At 36.7% G+C, this 25322-nt stretch overlaps 1 long non-coding RNA gene across 1 annotated transcript; it reads left to right on the top strand.

Moving 5' to 3' along the window:
- The first annotated feature begins 21 nt into the window (after window positions 1-21).
- On the top strand, window positions 22-24769 carry LOC131161300 (uncharacterized). Its single transcript, XR_009138396.1, has 4 exons — window positions 22-64; window positions 23315-23424; window positions 23523-23586; window positions 24547-24769. It is a non-coding gene; the product is annotated as an uncharacterized LOC131161300 (long non-coding RNA).
- The last annotated feature ends 553 nt before the right edge of the window (window positions 24770-25322 follow it).

The following is a 25322-nucleotide window of genomic DNA, read 5'->3' as shown; positions in this document are numbered from 1 at the left end:
GTTTCATTTTCTATTTTGCAGGTTCAAAAACTGGTTGGGGGATTAAGGGCTTCAGCAAAGATAGGTTTATATATTCCCCTCACCAGATTTTATTTTTCGTTTTGTTCAGTTGAATTTGATCATGTTTTGTATTTTTGGTTTGAGTTGTGGTCTGTTTTTGGTGAGTTAACTCACCAAATTCAGTGGGTTTGGGTTGACTCGGAGTGAGTCACCCACTGAGTTGGGGTTTGGATTTCAGACTGCGTGGGCGCCTTGTGGGGGCTTAAAAAGTTGGGCTGGGTTTTTTAAGAATTTGAGCCGGTTTATTTTCAAAAATGGGTCTGAGGCCCAGTATTTTTCTAAAAAAAAAAAAAATTAAGGGATAAAAACTTGGGCCTGGGCATTGGGCTTTAAAATGTTGGCCTTAAAAAAATGAGCCTCAGGCCCTATTTTAAAATATTAGCGAGTCTTAAAAAATGGGCCTAGATCATTTAAAAAATGGGGTTGGGATTTTTATTTTAAAAAAATTAAATGGGATTTCACCCCATGCCTTTTGTTTTGAAAATGGGGCTAGAGCACAAAATTTGAAAAAAAAAATGGAGTTGGGTATAAAGAGTTTTTTCCTGTTTTATTATTAATTTAAAATAAAATATTAAATAATACTCTGTTTGAGAAAAAAATTTTCAATCTAATGCTTACGTAATCTCACAGTTTGGTGCTGCGAGATTTACCATGCTTCAAAAACGTAAAAGCCCTAATCAATCAAATCTTGCAGCTTCGTCCTACGAGATTTAAACAAATGTTGTAGTTTGGTGCTGCAAGATTTACTACGGGTGTATATATATATATTTTAAATTTAAAATGCATATTTTTATACCCAATAAAAAAAATAAAGAGCTGACTTATTATTTTTTTGGGAGTCCTTAAATTTACTTAATTTAAAATGCCCTTCAATAGAATTTATTTATTTGATTATATGACATAAATTGACCATTTGTTCAAAATTTATGAAAATCTACTCATTGCCACGATCATTGTTGACATCATCATTAAAATAAGAAAAAATATTTAATAATACGCGCAACACACGATTCATTTATATTATATTTCCATAGTTCCAAATGAATATCGTTCGAGCAATGGTTTTGCAAAAAAAATATAAAAATTTACTACGTTTATTTAGATAGTATTTGTAAAAAAGGAACCCAAATGTTTCTTAGTTATTAGTAAAAGTATATAAACTACTCTTTGCTTGAGTCGCTCCTTCAGTAGATTGTAAAACACTTGTATGAACAAGAAAACTTTTTATTAACTTCTTGCTTATTTATGTACTTTGTTTATTTCTAGTTGTTAAAAATTTATTTATTTATTTATTTTTAAAAAAGACAAGATTTTCAAACTCAATTATATACAATCATTTTTATAGAGTTTTTAATTAGGGTCATGCATAAAAAAATTTACTCCAACATGCATTCAAAGAGTATTTATAGAATTAGTATCCAACACCAGCATAATTTGGATTTTCAAAAAATGAAGCGCAAATTTTTATTTAAGGACAATGATGATAATTGCATAACTTTTATTTACATATACATGTTGGGGAAAATGAATGAACATTCCCAATTATACATAAATAATACAACGATACTATACAAATGAAATGAAAATAATCAATGCTATACAAATGAAATGAAAATAATGCTATACTATTTGGTGCCATAGCGAGGTCATCTTAGGGGTTGTGGTGGCTACCGTTTGTGTCTGCCCTCTTCTTGCTGGTCATCTGCATCAGGTGTCCTGTCCTGTGGTCGTCCTGTATGTGGATCATCTCCGCCAAGAGGTACTGTGTAATCATTATCCATGCTAAGAGTACGTGGAGAGAACTGATATGATATCTCTGGACGAGAACGAGGCGGCATAGCGAGTGCATCGACCTCCTCCCCATTGAAAATGTCGTCCAATAAAAATGACATCGATGGGGTGGCAGCAGAGTCAAATGGGGCGTTAGCCTGTCTACTAGATGATCCTGCAATATCAGTTGCACTAGAAGGCGCATACGGTGCTAATGGACTGAACACGTACTTCGCCTGTACAACCGGTGACGAGGAGATGAGACTCACTAGACGACTAAAGGAGGCAAGTCGTCCACCTCATAGTGGAACTAGTCGACCTCCTCGTGTAGGTACATCAGGTCGAGTAGCTGGGATCCGTCGGCCGTCCTTATGGAAGAGGTCCAATGCAGCACTCATCAATAGGTGGATAGCGGGATCTGGCGAGATTTGATCTGCCTCATCTAGTATATCAGCCTACATGATACGAAAAAAAAATGGTTAACCCATGTAGATTGTAATGTACACATAACAAAAGGAAGTGTGGGTTAAAGTTCTCTTATAAGGCTCAAATATGCAACAACAGTCTTGTCGACGAAGTCGCGTGGGATGGACCTATACTAGGTAAAGTATGGATCATCCAGACACATCAGACCATCCTCCGCACTCCTGGTACGATGTATTCTCGCCGATGCTCCCACGCAGTCACAAAGATTATTGTCAAGTACATATATGGTGAGTATTATTGTGGACACATCATTTTGTCTGGGCATTATATAGTAAAACAATGCATTTGCGTTATTTTTTTAATCTTAAAGATTCAAATAAAACATCATCAAAATTGAATTTTTAAAACAACTTTCAATCAAGTGTTTTTTTTTTTAATTTTTTTTTTCAAATCAGCAAATTGAATTCCTAAAAGGTCAATAAGAAGTGTCCCTCTTTAATTGGTCATTTGGGAAGGAATATTTATTAATTATTTTAAAATGGGGTTGCCATCTAAGGTCTTTTCCTACCTTCAAAACTCTTAATATTTGTATTTCAATATACTCATCCTCTCATCATAGTGGAGCAAAATACATATTCATCCACTAGTCCACATTCCATTATTTTTAAGGTCTTTGCCTATCAATTTTCTCATCCTCCCACCATAGCGGAGCAAAATACATATTCATCCACTAGTACACATTCTATTGTTTTTACATCATTCATTCACATTGATTTGCAAAAATAGATACAAAATTCATCTAAATACAAAAAATAAAATGTCTTTCAATCTTCATTTTCAAGTCCTCAAGTTGAGTCATTTGTGGTTGTATCCACCTACACACACCAAGATGCATATCAGAACTAGCAGGTGACATTTGATAGTCAGCTTGAGCTCAAATTCAAGTTAGGGCCCAACACAAGTTTAATCTTGACTAGAAAACTTGTATAGACTTAGGTTTAGCCTAAGAGCCCCTTTGGGCTCTATTTTAAATGGATTTGCATAGGCAGATAGCTTGGAAACCCATTAGCTTGGATCATGGTTTGAAGTCCCAGTTGAGCTACTCTCTTATTCAAGGTCCATATGGGCTCCTTCCACCCTCCCTCCCCCTATAATGCTTAGACCTCACCTAGTTGGCTAGTTCTGCCAAACATTGCTCACCCAAACAAGCCATCAACCCAACACATTGTCTCCTTTATGGGAACTGATTATTTCCTCCAAAACCAACTCATATGCAAGCTAAATGCTCACATATTCTCTCCAAACAATACGACACATGTTAGCTTCTCAATATTTCTAAGATAAAATATAAAAGAAAATAAAAATTTGAGAGATTATCTCTCCAATCTCTTGTGTAGAGGAGCAACCACTTGAGGGCCCAACTTATAAATAGAGAATTAGTGGGTGTAGCAAGGGGGAAAAAAAAGAAAGAAAATAGAGAGGCTCAATGAGAGAAGGAGGGTCATTCGAGCAGCAAGAAGAGTAGAGAGAGAGGCTGCATTTGTAAAGGGTTTACAGAGTTCTGAGAGAGAGAGAGAGAGGTTATATCAACTCATGATTGGAAGGATCATGCTAGCTCCACAAACTTACTAAACCTTGTGATTGATGTAAGTTTGAACTCTTTATGTTTGTTGTGAGTTTGAACACATTTTTCAATTTAATTAGAAATGAATTTAAATTTGAAATGTGTTTGATTCGTAGGTTGTGTATGCCTAAAATTGTGGATTGAGACGAAAGAGCTTTGAGTTCATGAACAAACCCTATGGATGGGCAAAATAAAGTTTGTACATGCATGGTTGATACATAAAGGCTGTTTAGTCTGAAACCTTGAATGTACTTTCGTATGAGTGAGAGTCAATGAATTCAAATTTTTTGATATATCTTGTAGGGCTCAAAATCTTTGCATGAACTAGCTTGTATATCCTTTTCTTCATGATTGGGTGGCTAAATAGAGTGATTCAGAGGTAAGTACGTTATAGTAAGAAAGGGGGTGTTGGAATTGGCGTATTCCCTAGAAGGGGGGGTGGGGTGAATTTGGTATTTAAAAAATTATCTCATAGGTTCAACTAAACCAGCAACAGTAATACACAACCTAGGGTCTTTCTAAGCATATGCAAATTGCGTAGATAAAATTAATATGGGGAAATTAAATCACGTGCAACATTCATAATATATCGAATATAACATACATGTGTAGGAATATAAAGTGCTGGAAATTAAAAGTAGACACACGATATGTTATCGGGGTTCGGCCAATACTGCCTACGTCCCCGCCTCAAGCTCACAAGCAAGAGGATTCCACTATGATTGCTCACTTGCGGGTGGTGCGATACCTAATACAACACTTTGCAGGATGGTGCACTTAATTCTCTTAATCGAGTCTGAACCAGTCTGGGACTATTCACATGGCTAGTCTCCCTTTTTCAATCATATGTGGGGAAATACAACAAATATTCAAATGAAATATTTTGTACAACCAGATTGCTTCTAATGCAAGCAGATATGTACCACTATGCACAATCAATTAATGCACTCAAGTATGATATGAATATAGGCTCAAGTGAGTATGTGTGATTTTCTCTCAAAGATATTTTTAAGTAAAAATGTGAGAGAAAATAATAATGATGATCTTTGATCTACATACAAGATATTCAATAGGTATTTTCAAAGATCTAAAATCCAAATAATATCTCCTAAAATATTTTGCAAATTTAAGTGTACGAGATATTTGGGAATGTGCTTACAAAAATATTTATGAAAAAAACTCAGTGCAAGCCTTTGAATCTTGCAATGATAATGTAAAGACTCACAAGCTGAAATGAGTTTTCCCAAAAAAATATTTATCAAGGAAAATAATATGGGAAATACTTTAAAGAATTACTCTCACAATGATTTTCAAAGATGAAGTGTGTATGAGAGTGAATGCTAGGAAATATGCCCAAAATAAAACTTCTTTCAACAATCTTTCAAGAACAAAGGATTTGTAAGTAAGAAAGTGAAAGAGAAATCAAAAGCTCTTTTAAAATGATTTTCAAAAGGAGTATAAAAGAGTTAAAAATTTTAGCACAAAGACTTTTTGGGAGAAATTAAAATCTAAGCATTGGTTTTAAAATTGAGTAATGAGGGGGTATTTATAGAAACGGGACAAAATATGACCGTTAGGGACACATTAGGAATTTTAGAAAAGTTTAATTAAGAATTTAACCCTAATACCCTTAATTACCCTCGGTAAAAATGTGGCAACCTGAGAGTTTCGATCGCTCGAACAGACACAATCAGAAAAGTTTATTTTTTGACTTCGGGTTCCTAGTGCAAGTTCGGGTGGCTGGGCTAAGGCGATTTTTCAAACACTCAAGGTTTGGTCGCCCAGTTATCAGTTTGGTCTGCCAAATGTCATACTTCGATCACCCGGGGTATATATGAACTCTGAGTTTGGGCGCCCGAGAAAGGTTAAAAAGTCAGCATTCATGGTTTGGTCGACCGTGAACAGTGTGTTCATTTTGGGTTTGGTCGCACGAGTCAAGTAAGCTATTTTGACTCTTCACCCATTCGTTCGACCGAAGTGTTTTCAATGCACAAGGTTCGGTCGCCTGAAGTCCTTTCAAGCTTAAGAAATGGGTCCTGTTTTTAAGTATGTTTTTCCCTTGTTCGCATAATTATAATCTGTAAGATTAAGGGGATTTATCAAAGTGATGTATAGGGACCTAAGGTCGATCTATGACCTTTTGAATTATCCCAAAAAAATCTGGCAACACCATGTGAGTGTTTACCTATGATTTGATCAAAGGGATAGTTCCTAATAAATTTCCAGTTTCTAAGTAGTTCCTTAACATCATCTTCAACTTTATTATCTTCAATTGATTTATCATTAATTTTTGAAATTTTATTTACATTATTTTCAATGGAGAGCTTCTCTAATCCTGTTCTAATTTCAATATCATCGTCATCATTTCTTTTAGAAAATGGATTAGACTCATCAAAGACAACATGGATAGATTCAATAATAGTTAATGTTCATTTATTAAATACCCTGTAAGCCCTACTGTTAAGTGAATAACTTAGAAAAATTCTTTCATCAGATTTTGAGTCAAACTTTCCTAGGTGCTCATTGTCTCTATATACAAAGCATTTACAGCTAAAGACATGAAAATAAAAGATGTTTGGTCTATGACCATTTCATAATTCATAGGGAGTTTTATTAAGAGATGGTCTGATTAATACTCTATTCATTACATAACAAGCAGTGCTCACTGCTTCGGCTCAGAAATATTTGGGTAATTTGTGTTCATTAAGTATTGTTCTACCCATTTCTTGCAAAAACCTATTCTTTCTTTCAACAACACCATTTTGCTGTGGGGTCCTAGGTGTAAAGAAATTTGAAGATATACCCTCAAAGTCACAGTAGTTCTCTATGCCATCATTTTTGAATTCAGTTCCCTTATCACTTCCAATGTGTGTTATTTTGTAGCCTTTTTCATTTTGAATTTTTCTACAAAGTCTAGTAAATTGTTCACATGATTCATCTTTATGTGTAAGAAATAGTATCCATGTGAACTTGAAATAGTCATCTACAATTACAAATGCATATAATTTTCCTCTTAGACTTTGAGTTTGATTAGGACCAAATAAGTCTAAGTGCAGCATTTCAAGTGGTCTAGTAGTGGATATGATTTTCTTTTTCTTAAAACTCAACCTCGTTTGCTTACCTATTTGATATGCATCAAAGATTTTTTTTTTTCACAAAAGGTATTTTTGGTAAGCCTTTAACTAAGTCCTTTTTCACAAGTTTTGACATAAGATCCATGCTGGTATGCCCTAGACGTCTATGCCACAACTAACTTGCTTCATTTATAGTTGAAAAACATGTTACATGTTGTGAAGCTAAGTTATCAAAACAAGTGGTGAAAAAATTTTCGTGACAATTAGTAGTAAAAAGAATTTTGTTATCAGATTTATTTTCAACAATACAATTGTCATTTTCAAAGGACACTCTATAACCTTTATCACACAATTGACTTATACTCAGTAGGTTATGTTTTAAACCATCAACTAACAACACGTTGTCAATCTATGGTCTTGAGCATTCCATTCATATCATGTATGCCATTCAATATTACAGACCAAAATATAAAACTAAATGCTATTACAACATAAAACAAATGTCTCCTTTTTTTGCTCTTCAATCAGCATGGAGTACGCCAAGGGTATGTGCTTTAAGTTTTTTCTAGCCTCCATCAAACCTCTTTCATGTGTGTGTTCTGAATTAATGACCTGTTCAAGTACTAGGCACACACATTAGTTCCAAGTGTTTTGTCAGCATCAAAATAGGAATCAGACTCAAAAGGTCAACATGGGATAAGAAGCTGCTAAACCCAATCAGTACTAGTTCTAACCCTAGCTCTTAATATTGGGTAACTTGACAATTCCCCATTCAATCCTATTTTGGGGTAAACTTGAAACCATGTCCATCTTTAAATTCAAGCTTGCTTATACTTGAATTTATCCAACCCAAACTTGACCAAATCTCATTCCGGGTGGGCCCAAAAGCCATTTTAAATTCAAACAAAACCCAAATCTACTTTTGATCAAACCTCCAACCTGAACCCGTTCAACCTTATAGCCAGACTTGGTCAAATTTGAGCAAAACTCAATCAACCTTATACCTAAACTTGGTCAAACCTCTAACCTGAACCTAGTTAACTTTATATCAGAATTGGTCAAAGCACACTCGAACCGGTCAAACCCACAACCCAAACCTAGTCAAATTCAACTCGAACCTGGTCAAACCTAGAACCAAACCCAATCAATCCTAGGACTTGAACTTGGTCAAAATCAACCTAAGCCTAGTCAAATATTAACTCAAACCTTGTCAAACCCTATCGCGATGCGCCCCTAACAGGCGGATGATTGTGCCCTAGGACTGGCGAGGGAATAATATATATCATGGAAATTTGATTTGGAGTCGCCACTAACCTATTAGTTACCTAGGCGCAGTTAGAACACCTAATTACTACTCATTTGATTGGTCACTTGACTAATCGATCTTAGGCCAAGAAACTAGTAGTCTCGGTTTGTTTTTACTAAAGTTGGGATCGGAAGTTAAGTTATACAAGGGGAAGGTATCAACACTCTTTACACACCCGTTTAAGGAATGATACCTAATCAGTTATGAATTGTCCCTAAATTGAATTCAATGGTCTTTAATTAACTCCTTTAAAATAATAAAAAAATAAGGATAAAAGGAGAAGAATGGAAATTAAATTGTGACTTAGGAATGTCTAATAAGACCTTCAAATGAGGGGGTCTTGTTAGATAAACCCCCCTTAGAGCTAATATAGGTAAGGTATCAAATACCCTTTTGCTCTTTTTAAAATCACAGGGACACACCGCTGCAACATTCAGAAAAAATCATTCAATTTTGGACAAAGAGTCTTTAGAAATACCTCCAAATTATTCAAAAATTTATACTTTTTTTGAGTTTTTAAAAAATTTTTCTAGAATTTTTTGGAATTTTTGAAAACATTTTCTCATTTATTTTAGCTCAAAACAACTCAAAAATATATTTTCTCCATTTTTTATATTTTTAAAATTAAAAATCCAATTAAAACTAATTTGCAAATAAAATAAAAAATAAATAATTTTTAAAAAATGGTTCAGAAAAACCAAACTGATTATACTAGTCTGGACCGGGTTTGGGGGCTGAGGTTGGATTTAGTGGGCCACGTGTCCACCCATAGTGGGGACATGTGGTAGCCTATTTTTTTTGAATTTATTGTAGTAGGGTGATGTTAGTATGACATCACATGTCATGTGTTAGCATCTGATTCACTCTCATTTTCTTTCTTTTGTTTTTTTTTTTTGAATATACTGTAGTAGGGTGACGTCACCTGCCACATGTCACTGGTTGATTGGCTTTGAAAGTTTGATCAAGATCATTGACATGGCAACAATCTGGCCGTCTAGAAAAAACAGAGATCGAACGACGAGGATTGGTCCACGTCGCCCCCTAAAATACTCAAACACGGTGATGCCACATGTCACTACTCGTGTGGTTACATGTGTCCTACTAAACCCCTAGGTATAAAAACTTTTTATTTTTTTTATATTTTTTTGCTCCTTATTTCTTCCATTCACTTTCTTTCTTCTTCCATTCTCTTTGCATGTCTATCTATCTCTCTCTCTCTTCTTTTAGTTCTCTCTATTCTCCCTTCCAGTTTTCTCTATTCTTCAGTTCTCTCTCAATTCTTCTCTCAATTCTTTCAGATCTTTTCTTCTCTTCTCTTAGTTCTTTCTGATCTCTTATTCTATTCTCTTAGTTTTCTTGGACCACTTATTATATTCTCTTAGTTTTGTCGGATCTCTCGCTTTTCTCTCAGTTCTCTCTTAGTTCTTCTCTCAGTTCTTCCCCTTATTCTCTCGGATCTCTTCTTCTCTTCTCCCAGTTCTCTCGGATCTCTTATTATCTTCTATCAGTTCTCTCAAGTCTCTTTTTCTTCTCTGAGTTTGAGTTCCCAATCGGGCTACTCTCCTATTCAAGGTCCATATGGACTCCTCCTCCCATAATGCTTAGACCTCACCTAGTGGGCCAGTTTTGCCAAACCCAACTCACCCAAACAAACCATCAACCCAACACATAATATTCTTTATGGGAGTTGATTGCTTCCACCCAAAACCAACTTATATGCAATTTGAATGATCACATATTCACTCCAAACAATAGGACACATGTTAGCTTCTCAATATTTCTGAGATAAAATATAAAAAAAAGAGGAATTTAAGAGATTCTCCTTCCAATCGCTTGCATAGAGGGGCAACCACTTGAGGGCCTAAATTATAAATAAAGAATCAGTGGGTGTACCTAGGGGAAGAAACAAAAAGAAAGAAAACAGATCGAGAGGCTCAATGAGAGAAGAAGGAGGGTCATTCGAGCAGCAAGGAGAGTAGAGAGAGAGAGGTTGCATTTGCAAAGGGTCTATAGAGTTTAGATGGTGGTGAGAGAGAAAGAGATTGCTTTTGCAAAGAACCTTGTAGATTCCTAGTGGAAATCAAAGAGAAGAGAAATTGAAGATAAATACATTTGTTGAACAAGTATGAAGGACTCAGTAGTGGGAGGTGAGCTACTTTGATTTGCTCTAGGACATGTTATATCAACTCAACATCGGGAGGATCACTTGCACTGCGTTCATTTTCTAGGTACTAACTGATCAACCTTGCTATTGATGTAAGTTTGAACTCATTGTGTTTGTTATGAGTTTGAACTCATTTTTCAATTTAATTAGAAATGAATTTAAATTTGAAATATGTTTGATTCATAGGTTGTGTATGCCTAGAATTGTGCATTGAGACAAAAAAGCTTTAAGTTTGTGAACAAACCCTATGGATGGGTAAAATAAAGTTTGTACATGGTTGATACATAAAGGTTGCTTAGTTTGAAACCTTGAATGTGCTTTGGTATGAGTGAGAGTCAATGAATTTAAAATTTTTGATATACCTTGTAGGACTCAAAATCTTTGTATGAACTAGATTTTATATCCTTTTCTTCATGATTGGGTGGCTAAAAAGAGTGATTCAAAAGTAAGCATGTTATAGTAAGGGAGGGGGGCAAGAAGTTGCTAAACCTAATCAATACTTGGTTTTAACCCTAACTCTTAATATCGAGTAACTTGAGAATTCCCCATTCAATCCTATTTTGGGGTCAACTTGAAACCATGTCCATCTTTAAATTCAAGCCTACCTATACTTGAATTTATACAACCCAAAATTGAGCCAAATTTCACTCTAGGTTGGCCCAAAAGCCATTCTAAATTCAAACCAAACCCAAATCCACTTTTGATCAAACCTCTAACCTGAACCGAGTGAACCTTATAGCTAGACTTGGTTGAATTCGAGCTAAACTCAGCCAACCTTATACCCAAACCCGGTCAAACCTCTAACATGAACCTAGTTAACTTTATATCCAAACCAGTCAAACCACACTCGAACTGGTCAAACCCACGACCCAAACCTAGTCAAACTCAACCCGAACTCGATCAAAGCTAGAACCAAACACAATCAATCCTAAGACTTGAACTTGGTCAAAATCAACCTGAACCTAGTCAAATCCTAACTCAAACCTTGTCGAACCCAAAAATCTTAGTCAAGTTTGAGTGTTTGGTTGGACAAAAAAGAAAATAAAAGAGATAAAATATGGGAGGTTTAGAGAGATTGTGTTTGAATAGTTGGAAGGAAAAGGAGAGATGAAAAAGAAAGAAGAAAAAAAATGAGAAGATAGAAGGAGTTAGTTTGGCTGGAGAGAAAATTTGAATCGAAAAGGAAAAGCTGAACCAAAGAAAAGAAAGAGAATCTGCATATGTTTGTTTGGAGAGAAAATGAAAGAAAAGAGGAGAAAAAGGAAAAGAAAGCAAAAGAAAAGATGGAGAGAATTGAGAGAGTACTTACTTGCAAATGAGAAATCAAAGCATGATCTTTTAACCTTGCGTAGTGGATTTGGTGGGAAATCACGAGGTAGTTGAGGGTAGCATGGAGGTGATTTCAATAACAATCGTGTGCGACAGTTCTGGTGGCTGGCTGGAGAGAAGCCTGGCGGTAGTATGATTGAAGGAGAAAGGGTGAAGGTACACAACCATGGTAGCGAGCAAGAGAACGTGGAGAACCGTAGGATTCTTTGCTTTGTTTCTAAATTGAAAAAATGAAGGAAGGGGGGAAGAATTGAAAACGAAAACAAGTTATGTAAAAAAAGGGGATGATAAAAGGTTTTTAAAAAGAATAATAAAAAAAAAATTGGCCATCCAATTTAGAGTCACGTGTTGCTAGTCTAAGGTTATATGTGGTAGGATCTCCACCACCGAGTTTGAGTTTCACTTCAAAGGCTAGATCGTTGTCATGTGCCATGATCTGGGTGATTGATAAGCAGCCAATTAGGTAATGCCATGTGGTTGCTGAGGTGGCCATTAGTTGATGTTATGCTTATGTCACTTGATAGCACGTGTTGACGCATAGCTCCTTCTTGCCCATCACCTACTGGCTGGGTTAACCTGGGTCAACTTGGGTCAACCTTGGTTAACCGGTTTCATTGGTTTGATTGCCTAACTTTTTCCTTTTATTTATTTCCAAATAATGTATTAACATTCCAATAAAATCCATAAAATTCAATGAAAAGAAAATGGAAAAAATACTTAAAAATTCAATTTTTTTAGGAGTTTTAAAATTCAAAAAATGCAAAAAAATCATAAAACTAAAAATCGTAATAAAATAAAAAAATTTTTGAATTTTTTTTAAAATTAATTAAAAAAAATCAAAAAGTAGAAAAAAAATTTAGGAAAAAAATTAGAAAACCTTTCTTGCCTATTTTTACTCATTTTTAGCATATTTTGACTTTTGGGTGTCTTTTCATAGCATGATTTTACCTCATGGTTGACTATATGACTACTTTTATAAATGTGTGTGTTTGTATGCTTGTGTGTAGTAACTCGAATAATTATGGGAATTAAATAATAAAGAAATGAGAGGAAGAAGGAAAGTTTAAAGGGGACGTAGCAGGGCCTCCTCGATGAACAGTCTTCTTGGGCTCGTCGACGTGGACGTGTGTCTCATCGACGAGAGTTTACCGAGGGGTTGTTTTCGGGGCCTGAAACTTATTGACAAGGGTTAGGTGTTCATCGACAAACTCTTTTCTTGGACTCGTTGACGAGGTGACGTGGCTTGTCGATGAGGCCACGTGGCAAGAGGACTATAAATAGCTAAAAACGACATTTCAACGGAGAAAAATGATTTTTTCCTATTTCCTTCTCTCTCCAGCTCGGTTCCTCTCTCATTTTATCTAGATTTTCGGCTCGGTCTCTCCCCAGTTTGATGATCAGAAGCCACCACAATGATCCTGGGGAGATTCTCTACAACCTAGTTAGAGCATAAATTTGATTTGGTAAGTTTGGGAACTATCCCAAAATTAGGGCAAGTGGATTTTTAGGTATTTCCAGTATTACCAATTTTACATGAGCTTGGATTTTGTATTGTGAGAGTACATGCTGGTGTTTTGTGGAATAAAATTAGGGTATTTTTGGGACCCTGCAAGCATGGGTTCAGGACCCCAGGAGATATTTTTCCAGGAGTCAGGTATATTAAAATTTAAGAAATTGTGAATAGGCAGGTTCAGGAAATATGAGTGAGATGATCTTTTGGGGAATTCAGTGATTTATTGAAAAATTTGTATAAATATGTTAGTTTAGGATTTTGAGGATAGTGCGCCATGAGTGTGAAAATAGTGTTGGAGGCAAGCCTCCCAGCCAGTTAAGTAAGGGAAATATGTCATGCTAGGAATTTTAGTAGGGTTGTCAGTAAATTTTATGTTTTATCAGATTATTAGTCAGTACACAATTATTAGTATATTAGAAAATACAGATTTTATAGCATGGGAATATATTTAATTAGTTGTGTGGCATGAGCTCGTAACAGATCTGTACATAATTTATACATCTTTCAGGTATCATGTTTTACAGTATATTAGCAAAAATTATCATTATACAGTTTTCAGACTATCATGATTTACAGTATTATCAGATTACCATGATTTCTAGAACTTTAAAACCATAACACTATGATATTACAGTTTATACAGTTCAGATATTACAGGCCAATTATTATAAATAGTACAGTTCAGTTATTATAGTATTTTCTGATCAGTTTACGGTGTTATGGTTATTTTGAAATCATGATGAAACAACAAGATAATACATATATACAATATTAGACCCTGATGAATTAGATCAGTTATTAGCAGAGCACTGTACTGTTGCTATTTTAGATTAGTTTTTTAGCTACCATGCCAAGGAGTTTGTGTTAGGGCCGGGCTGAGAATTAGTGGAGTGCAGTTTACCAGCTACCATTCCACTGAATTTGTGTTAGGGCCGGTTTGAAGAGTGGTAAAGGTTAAATCATGATGTACAGTTTTCCAGGGTATTATTATAATTACTTTTATGTATATAGATTTACAAAACAGCAGCAGCTATTCTATAGTACTAGAATTATGAATAAATAGTACTCATAGATGTTAGTTTATTTTAAACTATATGAGATGTTTTTCCAGCTAAATTTAGTTTCAGTTATTTGTTAGTATAATATGTTTGTAAGCTCAGTTTCCACACATTAGTAATAGCATATTTCCTCTTACTAAATGTTGTTTTATCCCAATGATTTAATAATTTTTCAAGTGATCTAGTTAGGCGAGCGGATTAGGCTCGTAGATAGAGAGGGTGAGTACACTATCCTATTCGTAGGGTAAGTTTTAATAGGAGGTTGTATTTTCAAGTAGTAACCAGGAGTTTTGGGTATATGATACTGGGATGATGTGTATTTATGTAATTTATGTGTTGGGGAAAACTAGATTCTAGTATTGTAAATATGGATGTATGTTTTTGTGTTTTCCACTACTTAGGTATGTAATATGAGCAGGGTTTCCTTAGGGCTCACTTGGAGCCTAGGAGGATATAGTAGATAATTCAAGGGTATCAGAGTAAATAGATAAGAAGAAAAAAAAATGGTATAATTTTTGGGTTGTTACAGTTTGGTATCAAATCTGTAAACTCTAGAATGCAGTGGAAACAATACCAGAATATAGGAAAAGGATTTGAGGTATTGTTGTGTGGTCTGGGTACAGGATTTTTGCAGTAGTTTCTATGTCTTTCCTGGGGTGACGATTTCAGGAAAGCCATAGTAAACTATTGTCGGGTCATGTGTCTAGGTTGCAAGAATTGAATTTTGAATTAAAATCAGAGAGGGTAGTTAATTGTGAAGATGAGATCTTAGTTAGATGAAATAAATTAGATTTGTATGGGAGATAGGGTCCTTAATTTATGTTCATTGTATTTTCAGGATGGACCCAGGAAGCAGTGGTACGAATGTTGGGGGTGATGGAGCAGGACCCTCCAATATGGGGGGTAGAGATTCTAATGCGGTACTGCGTAGCGTCACCCAGCAGGTGATGGTTGGGATGGCCAAAAGCTCAGGGGAGCGTAGCTGCATGATCGAGCAGTTTACGCGGATGATACCTCCATCATTTTTTAGAGGAGCAAACCTACTAGCGGTTGAGAACTAGATTCATAATGTTGAGGATATAATGACGGTCCTCCCGTGTACTGACAAGCAAAATGTATTGTTTGCAACATTTAAGCTGATCAGGGAGGCAAAAGTTGGTGGAGATTAGCGAGGTTGATTGAGGAATAGAGGCTTGATCCGATAGCGGTGATGTGGAGCCATTTTCGGGAGTTGTTTTTCAACCGGTACTTCCCCGCCACCGTTAGGAGGGCAAAGGTAGCAGAATGTCTACACCTGACTCAGGAATAGTTGACAATACAACAATATGTAGCCCGTTTCATAGAATTGTCTCGATTTGCCCCACATTTGGCACCGGACGAGGCAAAGAAGGTAAGGAAGTTTGAGGAAGGCCTGCGGTAGATTTTTTTTGAGTAGGTTATTGGTTTTTGAGCTCAGAAATTTGTGGAGGTTGTGGATGGAGCTGCAGTAATCGAGAGTGGCATGTAGAGAGGCACCATAAACTCAGAGTCAAAGGCCCACGCCTTAGGGTTTCCAGGCAGGTTCCAGGCAGGGCCTATGGAGAGGGGACTAGTATGGAGGAGGTCGGGGACGGATGATGAGGCATGATGGTTTTCAGAGTGGGCAGACCTTTTCTACTTGTCCTGAATGTGGTCAGAGACATCCAGTTGAATGTAAAAAGGGAGAAAATGTTTGTTATTGTTATGGGAGACCTGGTCATATGGCACGATTATGTCGGGGACAGCCGATCCATACACTAGCTTATAGACCACTTCGGGGGTGGTTATTAGGCACCCCGTGGGGACCAGTATAGGAATACAACACCAACGAGGGTGTATGCTTTGACGCCACGAGACGCTGAGGCTGCGGGAGACGTTGTTACATGTATCTTTATTGCTTTTTCATATAAAATTGTTATTTTATTTGACACAGGTGCTGCCCATTCCTTTGTATCGTCGGGGTATATTAAAGTAGTTGGGATGGAAGCACAGTTGTTAGATGTTGAGTTGTCTGTAGCCACGCCGACTGGATCTACTGTGAGGAGTAGGAAGGTACTTAGGGATTTTCCAGTGGCCATTCAAGGAAAGTGCTACCGGCTGATCTCGTGATATTAGATATGAAAGGGTTTGATGTAATATTGGGTATGGATTGGTTGGCAACTAATCACTCTAGCGTAGATTGCCATTAGAAAGAAGTAATTTTCAGATCCCCAGGTGAGTAAGAATATAGATTTGTTGGATCGCGTGTGCGCACCTAGTGTCGGCTTTACAGGTGAGGAGGCTGCTTTAGGGTGATTGTTAGGGATTCATAGCTTATGTAAATGAGAGGCTAGAGGGAGAATTAAAGCTTATTGATATTTCAATGGTTAGAGAATTTCTAGATGTTTTTCCGGAGGAATTACCTGACTTACCACCTAATCGAGAGATAAAATTTGCAATTGATATGCTTCTAGGGACGACACCAATATTTAAAGAGCCTTACAAAATGGCTCTAGAAGAATTAAAAGAGTTAAAAGACCAATTGTAGAAGCTGTTAGAAAAAGGTTTTATCAGGCCTAGCGTGTCGCCTTGGGGGCCATCGATTTTATTTGTGGAGCAGAAAGATGGGACCAAGAGGATGTGCATTGATTATAGAGAAATAAACAAAGTGACGATAAAGAATAAATATCCTCTTCCCAGAATTGATGATCTATTTGATCAGCTCCAGGGGACTCTAGTCTACTCCAAGATTGATCTCTGGTCAGGTTATCACCAGGTGAGAGTTAAAGCGGAAGATGTTTCGAAGATGGTTTTCAGGACTCGTTATGGGCATTACGAGTTTCTCGTTATGGCCTTTGGTCTGACAAATGCACCAGCAGCGTTTATGGACCTAATGAATCGAGTGTTCCATCAATATCTGGACCAATTCCTTGTGATTTTTATAGATGATATACTGGTCTATTCGAAGAGTTTTGAGGATAATGAACATCATTTGAGGTTGGTGTTGTAGGTATTAAGGGAAAAAAAATCTGTACGTGAAATTCAAGAAATGTGAATTATGGTCGAGGCAGGTTACTTTTCTTGGGCATGTGATTTCTAGGGACGGTATATCAGTTGACTTGAGTAAGATAGAGGCAGTGGTGAGTCGGGTGTGGCCAGGAAATGTCCAGGTCGTCAGGAGTTTTCTAGGTTTGGCAGGCTACTACCGACGCTTTGTAGATGGGTTTTCCAGACTGTTAGGTTCCTTGACACGACTCACGAGAAAGAATGCGGGGTTTGAATGGTCTAATAAATGTGAGCAGAGCTTTCAGGAATTGAAACAACGACTGGTTACTGCCTCAGTGTTGGCTATTCCATTAGGAGAGGATGAGTTTGTTATTTATAGTGATGCATCTCAGAAGGGGCTCAGGTGCGTGTTGATGCAGCATGGGAGAGTTATTGCTTATGCATTTAGGCAACTTAAAGAATATGAGAAGAACTATCTTGTGCATGATTTAGAGCTAGCTGCAGTGGTGTATGCTCTTAAGATCCGGAGACACTATCTTTATGGTGGGAAATGCGAGATTTTCATGGATCATAAAAGCTTAAAGTATTTATTCACCTAGAAAAATTTGAATATGCGGCAAAGAAGATAGTTGGAGCTTATCAAGGATTATGATTGTACTATTAGCTACCACCCAACGAAAGCAAATGTGGTGGCTGATGCACTGAGCAAGAAAACAGCAGGAGCAACGGTGTTAGCAGTTGCGATTCAACGCCCTATCTAGATGGATCTGGAGAGACTTGGAGTAGAGATAGCAGAGGATGATCACCAAACATTTATTGCTAACCTGGTGTTACAACCTATATTGCAAGAAAGGATTAAAGCTACCCGAAGAATTGATCCAGAACTAGCAGAATTGATAGAGAAAGTGCAAGATGGGTAGGAGGAAGAGTTCAGTGTATTAGATGAAGGAGTCTTGCGATTTCATACCAGATTATGTGTTCCTGTAGATGCTCAGATCAGTAGAGTTATCTTGGAGGAGGCTCATAGATCCCTATACACTGTGCATCCAGGTAGTACTAAAATATATCGGGATTTACGGGAATTCTTCAGGTGGAGCGGCATGAAGAAGGAGATTGCTGAATTCGTAAAGTAGTGCTTGACGTGCCAGCAGATAAAGGCTGAATACCAAAGACCCGCGGGGCAGTTGCAGTCACTCTATATCCCTGAGTGGAAATGGGATCACGTCTTTATGGATTTTGTAATAGAACTACCACTAGCGCGACAGGGACAAAACGCTATTTGGGTGGTTGTAGATCGATTAACGAAGACTGCTCACTTTATCCATATCAAAGTCAACTATTCTATGGACATACTGACAATGTTATACATTCAGGAGATAGTGCGCTCACATGGTGTGCCTGTATCTATAGTCTCAAACCGAGACTCCCGATTTACTTCACCGTTTTGGAGGAGCTTTTAGAAGGCTGTGGGGTCACAGTTAGCATTCAGCACCGCTTTTCATCCTTAGATAGATGGGTAGACAGAGAGGAAATAGAAATACTTGAGGATATGCTACGTGCATGTATGCTGGATTTCGGGGTAGTTGGACTCAGTATTTTCCGTTGGCCAAGTTTGCATACAATAACAGCTATCAGGCCAGCATTAGTATGACATCGTATGAGGCTTTATATGGTAGGAGGTGCCGTTCTCCATTATAATGGGATTAAGTGGGAGAAAGACGAGTATTGGGACCAGAGTTGGTGTAGCAGGCGTATGATAAAGTCCGGCTTATTAAAGATAGAATTTGTGCAGCTCAAAGTTGGCAAAAAAGCTACGCAGATACTTGTTGCTTGGAGATAGAGTTTGATGTGGAAGATCAGGTATTTTTGAAGGTAGCTCCACTGAGAGGAGTTATGAGATTTTAGATGAAGGGTAAGTTGAGCCCTAGGTACATTGGCCCATTTGAGATAATTAAAAGAGTGGGGCCAGTTGCCTACTGACTAGCTTTACCACTAGCTCTATCTAGAATACACGACGTATTTCATGTTTCCATGCTAAGGAAATACATCCCAAACTCATCCCACGTGATTAGTTATGTAGAGATAGAGCTTAGAGATTAGCTTAGAAATTCATTGGCATATGAGGAAGCATCAGTGTAGATCTTAGTTAGGAAGGAACAAGAATTGCGCACCAAGAAAATTCAGTTAGTAAAAGTCTTGTGAAGGAATCATGCCATAAAGGAAGCTTCATGGGAGCTTGAGGAGGAGATCATACAGAAATACCCACAGCTATTTAGTGGGGGTACAATATTAGTTAGTATTGTTCAGATAAAGACAATTTTGTTTATTCAGTACAGAATGATAAATGTATAGTTGTATTTTATATTATAGGATAGGTAGTGTTTTGGTTTTGGGAGAATTTTTCTTTTATGGGTATAATTGTAATCTTCCAAAACAGCTTATGTAATCACGGTATTCCTCCACCATAAGTGAGAGTAATTAATAAAATAAGTAGCCTATTTCTCTCAATGGATGGTGTTCAATACATATAGCAAATTTTGAAGACGAAATTTTATAAGGAGGGGAGAATGTAGTAACTCGGATAATTATGGGATTTAAATAATAAAGAAATGAGAGGAAGAAGGAAAGTTTAAAGGGGACTTAGCAGGGCCTCGTCGATGAACAGTCTTCAAGGGATCGTCAATGTGGGTGCGTGTCTCGTCGATGAGAGTTTACTAAGGGGTTGTTTTCGGGGCCTAAAACTCTTCGACGAGGGTTAGGTGTTCATCGACGAACTCCCTTCTTGGACTCATCGACAAGGTGACGTGGCTCGTCGACGAGGCCACGTGGCAAGAGGACTATAAATAGCTGAAAACGACATTTCATTGGAGAAAGATGATTTTTTCTAGTTTCCTTCTCTCTCTAGCTCAGCTCCTCTTTCCTTCTCTCTAGATTTTTGGCTCCGTCTCTCCCTGGTTCGACGATCAGAAGCTATCACGGTGATCTTAGGGAGATTCTGTACAACCTAACCGGAGTAGAAATTCGATTTGGGAAGTTTGGGAACCATCCCAAAATCAGGGTAAGTGCATTTTTAAGTATTTCTAGTATTACCAGTTTTATCTGAGCTCGGATTTTGTGTTGTGAGGGTATATACTAGTGTTTTGTGAAATAAAATTAGGGTTTTTTTGGGACCCTATAGGCATGGGTTGGGGACCCCAGCAGATATTTTTCCAGGAGTTAGGTATATTAAAGTTTAAGAAATGTGAATAGGCAGGTTCAGGAAATATAAGTGAGATGATCTTCTGGGGAATTTAGTGATTTACTGAGAAATTTGTATAAATGTGTTATTTTAGGATTTTGAGGATAGTGCGCCGTGAGCATGAAAATAAAGTTGGAGGCGAGCCTCCCAGCTAGTTAGGTAATGGAAATATGCTATGCTAGGAATTTTAGTGTGGTTGTCAGTAAATTTTATGTTTTATCAGATTATTAGTCAGTACACAATTATTAGTATGTTAGAAAATATAGATTTTATAGTATGAGAATTTATTTAATTAGTTGTGTGGCATGAACTTGTAACAAATCTATACAAAATTTATACAACTTTCAAATATCATGTTTTATAGTATATTAGTAGAAATTATTATTATATAGTTTTCAGACTATCATGATTTATAGTATTATCAGATTACCGTGATTTTCAGAACTTTAAAGCCATAACACTATGCTATTACAGTTTATACAGTTCAAATATTACATGCCAATTATTATAGATAGTACAGTTCAGCTTAGTTTAATTATTACAGTATTTTCAGATTAGTTTATGGTGTTATGGTTATTTTGAAATCATGATGAAACAACAAGATAATACATATATACAGTATTAGACCCCGATGAATTAGATCAGTTATCAGCAGAGCACGGTACCGTTGCTATTTTAGATCAGTTTTCCAGCTATAATGCCACGGAGTTTGTGTCAGGGCCAGGCTGAGGATTGGTGGAGTGTAGTTTACCAACTACTGTGCCACAGAGTTTGTGACAGGTCCAGGCTAATAACGGGTAAAGGTTAAATCATGATGTACAGTTTTCCAAGGTATTATCACAGTTACTTTTATCTATATGGATTTACAAAACAACAGCAAATATTCTATAGTATTAAAATTATGAATAAATAGTACTCAGAGATGTTAGTTGTATTTTAAACTATATGAGATGTTATGCCAACTAAATTTAGTTTCAGTTATTTGTTAGTATAATATGTTTGTAAGTTTTGTTGCCACACACTAGTAATAGCATATTTTCTCTTACTGAACGTTGTCTTATCCTAGTGATTTAATATTTTTCAAGTGATCCAGTTAGGCAAGCAGATCAGACTCGCACATAGAGAGGGCAAGTACACTACCCTATCTATAGGGTAAGTTTTAATAGGAGGTTGTATTTTTGAGTAGTAACCAGGAGTTTTGGGTATATGATACTGCGATGATGTGTATTTATGTAATTTATGTGTTGGGGAAAATTGGATTTTGGTATTGTAAATATGGATGTATGTTTTTATGTTTTCCACTGCTTAGGTATGTAATATGAGCAGCGTTTCCTCAATGCTCACTTGGAGCCTGAGAGGATATAGCAGATAATTCAGGGGTATCAGAGTAAATAGGTAAGAAGAAAAAAAAATGGTATAATTTTTGGGTCATTATAGTGTGTGTGTGTGTATGTGCACCCTTATAATAAGGAATTCAATAAAATAGGGTTATGTAGTCCTCAATCATCTCTTAAGGAGTGGATTGTTTAGTAAAATCACTTTGAGTTCGTTTGATGGTAATTCTATTGGACTTTCTAAGTTATGTGCACACATTTAATTTGATCTTATTTTTTTTGTTACTCATTTTGTTTTGTGTACTTTGTTTGTATTACATATTTGTCCCCATGTTTTGTGCATGTCTTTTTGCTTCTCTTGTGTGCCTTTTTATAATTGTATACATATCCTTGATCTACCATGTTGTTTGCATACTTTGTGGTACTTGTATGTGTATAGTTGTTTACTTGAGGCTTATTGTTCCCCATGTATGTCTTTTGATTGCTAGTTAACATATTATGTTAATTTGTTATCATCCTTGAAGTTACATGTGTTTCTGGCTAGTTGAATTGTGCATGTATGCTTTATCTCTTTGTCCATCTATTTCTTTTGCTTCATTTTTCACTTTCACTTGAAAATAAAATGAGTTGAATAAAATGGAAAGAATTTGAGTCTTAATTGGTTAAATTTAAAGGAAAACTTCGGGTAATTAGGTATCGTTCACTGAGAGTGTGAAGGCGTGCTTGTACCTTCCCTTTACATAAATGTACTCTTGAATCAGACTTGGTAGTGCAAAAAATTGACTACTAATTTTTCTGGACCTAGTTATAGTTTAGGGACAAATGAGTAGACAATATATTTTAAATAGGTGTTATAACCTCACCTAAATTAAAAATAGGTTAGTGGAGACTCCATTGGACCATATATATGACCCATTTGTAGTGACCCAAAGAATAATAGCATTTTAATAATAAGAGGGAGGGAAAATAGATACAAAAACAGAAGGAGGCCGTAGACTTCGTCGACGAACGCTCCGCATTCGTCGATGACATTGCATTTTGGAGATAGTATTAAATAATCATAATTTCAAAAATTTGCTAGGCTTCGTCGATGAACACAAGGTTTTGTCGATGAAGGTCTTTAGAATTTCGTCGACGAACACAGGGTTTCGTCAACAAGAAAATACCAAGAGACGGTTCAGGCTTCTCTGAATTTCATCGATGAATACAGGGCTTCGTCGACGAAATTACTAAGAATTCGTTGACGAAGTGACGTGGCTCGTCGATGAATCTGGCCCTATAAATAGCTAAAAATCGAGATATTTCTTATTTTCACTGCACCTCTCTTTCTCCTCTCCTCTCTTTCTCTCTCTCTCTCTCTCTCTCTCTCTCCAATGACTCTCTCTCCCTTCTCTCTTCGTTTTCGGCCCCACCAGTCACCGGATCGATGATCCGAAGCTACCACGACGCTTCTAGCAGAGTTCTCTGCAAGACTACCGGAGCGGATCGTCAGGAAAACGAAGTTGGATTTCGTCCCAAATTAAGGGTAAGGACTTTTATCCAGTTTTTGACTTCCTGGCAGTTATAGGAAATGATGTAGGCAAAAAAATACTGATATTATGTTCTGACATATGTTGGTTTCAGGATGTTGTGTAGGAGGCCCTGCGGGAGTTAGGCTAGTGTTGCATAGAGGCTTTTCAAAGTTAATGTAAGGGAAATATGCTATGCTATGAAATTTCTAAATATTATACAGTGTATTTATTTATGAAAATTATGTACTAAAGTATGGTGTGGCATGTGAATATGTATGTAGTACGGGGATATGTTTTATGAATTCTAGTTTCATGATTTTTATGAATTTCAGTACCATAATTTTACGGATTTAAGTACTATGATTATGTGAATTTCAGTACCATGATTTTACGGATTTTAGTATCATGATTATACGAATCTCAGTACCATGATTATACGAAGTCTAGTATTATGAATATGCAGTCCCATGTTATGATTATTAAGATTTCAGTACGTTATGCAGCATTATGGTTATTTCAGTACTTTAGAATCATGGTAAATTAGATAGACATGTATATAGAAATATATTATACGATATCAGACCCTGTTGGACTTGCAGCTACGGAGCACGGTATCGTTACTACAGATATTATGTTACTTTATGAGTGCAACCGGCTATTCAGATAATACGCGGTACGGTCGACCACCTAGGCCCTTGAATAGGTTAGGCTCCCCATCTAGATATGGGTTGAGGTGGGTAGGTCGACTGACGGAGTTAAGTGATTTATTCCTGGTTGGCCAGCTAGGGTAAATTCAGTCTACGAGCCGCACAACCTTGTCATGAGGGGCATGTCATGACACAGATAGCCACAGGGAATAGTTTCAGCTACTATTACATACGTACAGATTTACAGAAACAGGGATCCTACTTATGTACACTAGAAGTATTTTGAATTATAACAATAATATTGATATGTTAAGCAATAGGGAAAAGGGGTGGTGTACTTTATTACTTGCATTGCACTTTTGTACTCTGTTATTCATGTTTATATGAAACAGATTTCATGATATGTAGTAGCTCATTTGCCACACACTAGTAATAACATATTTCTTCTTACTGAGTGTTGGCTCATCCTAGTGTTGAAACATTTTTTAGGTGATCCAGGTAGGCGAGCAGACCAGGCTCGCAGGTAGAGGGGCGTCTGTAGTGCCCTATCAGCGAAGTGAGTATCATTTTTGGGAGCGTTTTTGTATACCCTAGCTAGTTGAGGGTATTTTTAGGGAAGAGATATATGTGTATATTTTGGGATACATGTAGTACTCTGGTATTGTGTGGTATTAGTTTTGTATTGTATAAAATGGTTTATGGTTATGTTTGTATGATCTCTGCTTCTGGATGCTTAGGTTAATACTATGGTATCAGAGTATGTTATTTGCTATTATGAAAAAAAAAAAAAAATCAATTTATTAAGCAGGTCGTTACACCATTTCTCATCCTATATACTATCATCCCTAATTTGATTTTGAGTTCGCCACTTGGTGGAGGCGATTTGGAGTTTGCTCCCCTTCCTTTAGAAAGTGGCCTCCAAGGCACTACAACAATCATCTTATAGGATTAGAAGATGTTAGGTGAAGGGAAGGGAGGTATTTACGTGATGCTCATCTAACACACTTTGAGTTCTCGAATTGTTTATTTGGTGTGGGGTTCACTATGACCTTGTGTATATTTAGGATACTATTGGAAATAGAGGTTGATCGGAGTGTGCATAAGGAATCTAGCTCCTTTGCTATGCATTAATAGTGATTTTTATGCATGCTTAAATATATATTTGTTAACATTAGTATGTATTAAGTGATGTAGAACTGTTGGACGTCCTAGCCCGGGAGTATATAGTCCAGAGGGGGGGGGTGAATGGACTCTTTTGTGGAATT

Source organism: Malania oleifera, chromosome 8 (assembly GCF_029873635.1).
Source record: "Malania oleifera isolate guangnan ecotype guangnan chromosome 8, ASM2987363v1, whole genome shotgun sequence".
NCBI lineage: Eukaryota > Viridiplantae > Streptophyta > Magnoliopsida > Santalales > Ximeniaceae > Malania > Malania oleifera.
This window is presented reverse-complemented; position numbering and strand designations above follow the sequence as displayed.